Source organism: Bidens hawaiensis, unplaced genomic scaffold (genome assembly GCF_021521415.1).
Source record: "Bidens hawaiensis isolate Kalapana, Puna unplaced genomic scaffold, B.hawaiensis_p1.1 tig00039472_1, whole genome shotgun sequence".
NCBI classification, from domain to species: domain Eukaryota; kingdom Viridiplantae; phylum Streptophyta; class Magnoliopsida; order Asterales; family Asteraceae; genus Bidens; species Bidens hawaiensis.
In genome coordinates this window covers 14,218-21,146 of record NW_027496935.1, presented here as the reverse complement: position 1 = coordinate 21,146, position 6,929 = coordinate 14,218, and the positions used below count along the sequence as shown (strand labels likewise).

At 34.3% G+C, this 6,929-nt stretch overlaps 1 pseudogene; it reads left to right on the top strand.

Moving 5' to 3' along the window:
- The first annotated feature begins 5,646 nt into the window (after positions 1 to 5,646).
- Positions 5,647 to 6,769, top strand: LOC143591224 (uncharacterized; annotated as a pseudogene).
- Positions 6,770 to 6,929: the final 160 nt, after the last annotated feature.

Sequence of the window (6,929 nt, the reverse complement as noted above, 5' to 3'; positions counted from 1 at the left end):
TTTGAGACATATAAACATTAGATAGAAGCTTTAGGTCTCTTTCCTTTTACAATTGCTTCTTGTACAGTGATATAGAAGTGATGGTTAAGACAAAAGATTTTTAAAATCTCATGTTTAAAACCTGACTTAAGGTGTTGGGGTTGTTCCAAACACAGTTAATAAAAGTCTCTTTTTTTTCTCTCTTTTAAAATTAGACCTTTACATCGTGAATTAAAAGTTATGTGTGGAACTAACTGTATAACCAGAAAAGATTATGTGTTATGGAGGGGCTTTAAAACCTTTGTTAAATTGCCACATAGGCATAATTAGGGGCTTTAACCTTAAAGCCATGTTATGATTTAAAGCCCTCATCTTATTATATATATGTGTGTGTACGCGCACGCGTGTAAGAGTGAAAAGCATCATGGCCTCACCAATATCTTTGTAACGTCCCGGCAAAATTTTGAAGCCTGTCTCCATGCTACCTCTCCCATGAAGCCCCTGTGCGGTGTTGGGTTCGGTAAAACCCCTCCACATCATTTTGAAGCCTCATTTTAAAACTGAAAAAGGCCAAGGAGACTTCAACTTAATTCATTATTACATACTATAAAATGTTATCACGATTTATCATATACAAGAAAAGAACGTAAGGGTATAATTTTTAATCAAAACGTAAACTTATTTAAAAAAAAAAAATCTTGTGACTAGGTTTGTAAGCGAAACGGAGGGGACAAAACCTTGTTCATATTCGTTTGTTTAACATTAAACTTGTTCACAAACGGTTCATAAACGCTAACTAAACGGTAAATCTTGCCCGTGTTCATTCGTGCATGAATTGAACTTGCTCACTAACACAGACGAACATATAGTATTTTTTTTGGGGGGGGGGGGGGGAGACAACATTTTTAGTCCAAAATATTAGACATAATCATCTTAATTAAATATAAAGTTAAGCACTTGAGATAATCACGAACATAATCGTCTCCCAATCGACAATTTCAACGAAGTTTAAGTTAGATTTGTTAGATAAATTTAAAAATTTTAAATGTTAGGTTGGTTATTATAAATATAGTATTAGAAAAATTAAACAAACATTTAACTAGCGAACATAAACAAACGAACGTAAATGAACATAAATGAACACATTACTAAACGTTCACTAACACAAATGATCAAATGCAACAATTGTTCATGTTCGTTCATTTAATTTAGCAAACAAAATTTCTTGCTCGTGTTCATTCATTTAGAAAACAAACAAACATAAACAAATTTCCATCCGAATGATTCACGAACTGTACGGTATTTGATTCATTTACAACCCTACTTATGCCAATATAATCGGTTTCAAAGAAAATACAATAAAAAAGCTTATAATTTAAAGGTAAAACTGTATTATGAATAAAGTTATAAAATATATACGATGTACATATTTGAATCTAAGTTTCTAGCATACATATCATAAATTACGCTAAATTTTACAAGTGATGTATGTATAGATTTGCAACTAACGCAATTATTATGCTACTTGTAAAATTGTAGCGTAATAATTATTCGCTTTGCATGTTTCACATGATAATTTAATCCAAACGCTAGATAAGCTATAGATAGAAGGGAAAAGAAACAGCCATAAGAAGGATCATACACGAAAAGCCACTGACCAATGTTCACAAAAAATCATAAACATGCAATTTTAAGAAGCAAACATTGATAAGCTATATTGTTCATAAGACATTGATTTACTTCCAACAATCTTCCTTTCCAAAACCGACACATTATACATTAGTATGGTAAAAAAATCACCTCCATCCTTAAATGTGACTGGTTTTGCATCATGTCATATTATTTGACATGTCAATATCTCATGGTCGGTGTCACCATAACAATTTCCATAAATGGAGATCATGTTGTATATTTTGAATCAGTCTTTCTACTTGTCAAAGGAAATAGTGTTGGAAGATAGTCTTTATTCTAAGAACTTAACAACCCGATCGACTTCACGTTTTTAAAACACTGACATCGCTATGCATGCAATTATATATATAGATAAAAAGCAAAACTTGATGTCACAAAAGGTCTTTAAGGCTATTATTTTGGTCTTTTATATAATTACTTTCAATCACCACTTTATATAATTACTTCAATCATCAATCAATCTACCTATTTGGTTCATTGGCTTTTGTTAACTTTCTCAACTCTCTTGTTGGGGTGTTCTTCGGGTTCGTTTTTTTGGGTCGGATTCTTCGGGTTTTAAAGTTTTAAATCTTAACCCGAAACCCAACCCGAATCTAACGGGTTTTTCGGGTAATTCAGGTTCGGGTTTAATCGGGTTTCGAGTATTCGAGAAAACAAAACAAAAAACAAAAAATTTTAAAACTACAATGCTAAAATAAAAAAAAAACATATTATTCTTTGCTCATAAGCAAATAATCAAATAATAAACCAACATAATTTGATAAAACAATCCAAAAGAAGAGTAAAACTAACTCAAACCATAATCGTCTTCAATCAGGCGTGATTTGGTTTTCGATTGCGGTTGCTATTAGTAATAAACGAAAAACTCAAATTAACAATAAACAATCAATCTTTAATAGTTGTAAACTTGTAATGAAAACAATCGATTATGACCATATTCTGATAACGTCAGTGGCTAAGACTAAACTTATTATACCTAAAAATATATTTTATTTCAAAACTAAAATTTTATTCGGGTTGACCCGAAACTTATAAATCAAACCCGAGAACCAACCCGAATTACTTCGGTTCAGGTTCGGGTTAGTCCTTTTCTCGGGTCGGGTTTTTTGGGTCGGGTTAGTTCGAGTTCGGGTACGTGTTTTTTCGGGTTGAGTTTCGGGTAAAAGTGACATCCCTACTCTAGTACTCTCTTGATCATGTTTGCCCAAGTTCAAGTCTCTAAGTTAACAACTTTTTTTTAGTTATCTCCATATGTGTGTTGTAATAAGTTTTATTATTAGTTTTTTTACGTGTACAATTTATTTCTTGATCATGTTTGCTTCCTTGAATATTCAGAATGATCTTCGTTTTCAGATTTTGGGGCTTTTAATTATCCTATGGTTCTACAGATTATTTGGTCAAACCGAATCCGAATCTGAGGGTATGTGATTGTTTGATAATCAATTCATAGATACATATCAGGATTTCCAACTGTGATGATCTTCCACATAATTAAGTTTAGTCCATGTAAGTCCATTCCTCAATAAGTTTTAATTAAGAAAATAAACCTAGAATGGAATGACTAAAAACTTAATCAAGGTTAAGGAATTGGTTCTTTTGTTATTTATATTAATTATATGTTATTGTGTTGGCAGCTTGTGGATCGATGCCAATTGAATACAACAGAGGGTATTGGGGAATGTGGAAAATGCAACAAGCTAGTGGGTGAAAAATGCAAAAATGTCTGATTTGTTAAACAAGTTTGTGTTTCATGTAAATGTATATTTATACCAGAAAAAGTTGAGATCTTGTTGAAATTTGTACTAGAATATTATTCTGTATTATTATGAAGTTTACGAATTCCAACTTTTAAGCTTGTAATCCGTATTATTATTATTTTTTTGTATTTGAAAAATATATATTCTGTGTAACAAAAAACTCATGAATATCTGGTTGAATCTTCAATCGTAAATTTGGTAGCAGCTTTTTATCACACATTTTGATTGCAAAAAGGTTCAGTTACAAAGTTTGTACCGGGTGATTTTGGTCGCAATTTACATGGTGAAACAGTTCGGTTGCAAATAGTTTTGGTCACGATAACGGTTGCTGCCGTACAGTAACAAAGCCGCTCGTGAAAATATGCGGTCGCAATCCCAGTTGAAAAGGGTTTGGTCACAAATTTGGTTACATAACTGATTCGGTTGTAAATACGGTCACCAAATTGCGACTAAAATTGAAGTCACAAAACCGGTTGCAACAACATTTTCGGCCACAAAAAATAGATGCAAAATAATTCCTGACCAAGGTATAACCGACCGCCGAGACCGGTCGCAAATTGGTCGCGAAAGGGCATATGCGACCGGAAAGGCGGTTGCAAATGCCCTGTTTTGTAGTAGTGTAAGCATTTACAAGCGGAAGGAAAAAAAAGCAACTTCAATGGCAAGTACAAAGAAGATCCGATACTCCAACCCAAAGCGAGCGGGGGATATCACTGCAAGTTTCAAAGTTGAATAGAACAAATTACATCACATTGGCGATTGTGGTGGAAACGATCTTAGATGATCAAGGCCTATGGGAAGTTGTTCAACCATAGAGGGTGCAACTATTTATGCGAAGAAGAATAAATCAGCAAGATCGTTTTTGTTTTAAGTGGTGGTAAGTGGCAGTCTTCATCAGATTGCTTAATACAATAATGCTATAGAAAAATATGGACGGTTTTGAAGACACGGTATGTTGGGGCCGAGCGAGTTCAAAGACTCGACTGCTAACGTTGAAAAGTGAATTTGAGAAACTCAAAATGAAAGAAGACGAGACTATTGACTAGTTTGTAAGAAAAATAACAAGTATGGTTTCAAAGGTAGCGAGTCTTGGTTTTGTTTTCAAGCAAGATGTCTTTGTGAAGAAGTTACTAGATGCGGTTCCAGACAAATATTTCCAACTCGTAGCCTCAATCGAGCAAAGTTTTGATCTCAATAGTATGATGTTTGAAGATGTTGTGGGAAGACTTAAGGCGTTTGAGGAACGTCTACGAGGGAGAGAACGCACTTAGTTTTCAGTCGATCGAAAGCAATTATAAAGGTAAATCGTATGATCAGTCCAATAGCCAAGGTACAGATTGGTCGAGTTCACAGGGATGTGGAAGAGGCCGTGAAAATGGATGTCAAGACCGAGAGGATGAGGATCAAGATGGTTATTACAACCGATATGGTAAAGATCGTAGGTGAAGGCATATGGGTCAAAGAAGAATGAATGATTGTCAAAAGAGAAGAAATAATAGATTATAGGTTCAGTAGGGCAACTGAGTTAGGGATTGTCAAGAAAAGATTAGATACAACCAACTTGGAGTTCATCAAGAGTTAAACCGAGTTAGGGTTTAAAAGTTGCAATCAGTTTTTTGAGTTATATTTTTCTGATTAATATAAACAAAAGTTAGTTGTATAATTCATGTTTGTTTATCATGGGGGCTTGAATGATCACCATTGAGGGATCCATAATATGTTTTAGTTTTATTCTCCATCATAGAATCTTCTCATTTATGTTTTGTTCTTTGGCGTTAATACTATTATGTTTACTACTTAGAGCGCCTATGCCATGTTCAAAACACATATATTGCTTGCTTTAACTAACCAGTTAACATTAATACACTTGTGTATATGTATGTGTATGTATCAAATACATGTGAATTTCACATATGAAGCGAGATAGATTCGTTTTGAGTCACTCAACCAGTCAAAGAGTGTGATAAGTTGTCATTCTCATCACACTAGCTAGCTAAGGCTAATTGATTGTCTCTGAATAGCCTATAAATAACTGTACTCTTGATATTATAACCATTCCTAGACTTGGCCACATCTCTACACCTATCAACTTAATGCCTCTTTAATCTCTCCCACTACGCATCAATAATATCAACCACATGAACTCTTACTAGACACCTTTGCTAAATCAATCTATTTTTTATTATGATAATTATAAATTTGGAAAAGTATGGTACATGCAAATGTAGCAATAGCCCATCTCACTCAGTCACTCTCCCTCTCACTCACTCTACATTTGAATATGGAATACATAATTCCATCAAGCAACAATGAATCCAATCATGAAAACCTTGAATCAAACTACGAAGAAGACGCACCTGTGTTCGGGCAGTTCCTGTCTCCTTTCTTCAATGACATACCGCATAACGGCCATCAGCACAAGATAAGCAGCGCTGCGAACGAGCCACCGCCTTCACCTTCAAAAACTACGAAAACTAAACGCGTAAGGAAGAAAAGAAGTGCCGGTAAGACGGACAGGCATAGCAAGATTCATACCGCGCAAGGCCTTAGAGACCGAAGAATGAGATTGTCTCTCAATATTGCTCATAAGTTTTTTGGTCTTCAAGATATCTTAGGGTTTGATAAAGCAAGTAAAACCATTGAGTGGCTCTTTTGCAAGTCCAAGAAAGCAATAGATGAAGTCACTGAAAGTCATGTTAAGATAAAAAAGACTAAACCAAGTGTGGCTAGAGAGAATATCGAAAGCTGCGAATCGCTTTCGGATTGTGAAGTTGATTCAGGTATCGAATTCGATGCTACTTCAAACAAAGGTAAACAATCGAAAAAGCCACAGAAAGCGAATTAATCGCTAGGGAATTGAGGGACAAGGCAAGAGCAAGAGCTAGAGAGAGAACAAGAGAGAAAACAAAATCAAAGCAAGTGTTTAGAGCAAACCCTAATGATGATTTTGATCAACAGAAATTAGGGTTTTCAACAAACCCTAATTATAATCATTACACTGATCAAGGTTCATCAAGTTCTCCTTTGGAATACTCTAGTATGCATCATTTGTTTGATCATACACAGTTGAATAATATTGCAAGCTCAACATATCATTCCGGGTACGGTTATAACAAAGAGTTTGAAGATCCACCAGTAGGATGGTTAAATTCAAGCAATACATTCTTAGGTTTCCTTGGAGGTTGGGATTCCGAAAATTTCACCGAAAACTATGGACTTCTTCCTAATATTCTTGCACCATCCATAGGTGAAAATAATATTCATGAGCAAAGCTTTAGTGGTTATAACATTCCTTCATATAATCTTGTGCAATTCCAAACTCAAAACCAAAGAGATTAGCAAGATGAAATCTACATGAACAATTGCACGATCATTGTATTGTTTTCGAATTATCGATTTATAAATCATTTTGAACATTCGATTGCGAGTGATCATAAGAATAAATGGGGCAATTTTGATTTATCAATCATAAAGGTGAAAAAAAATGTATGTTTTTAATTT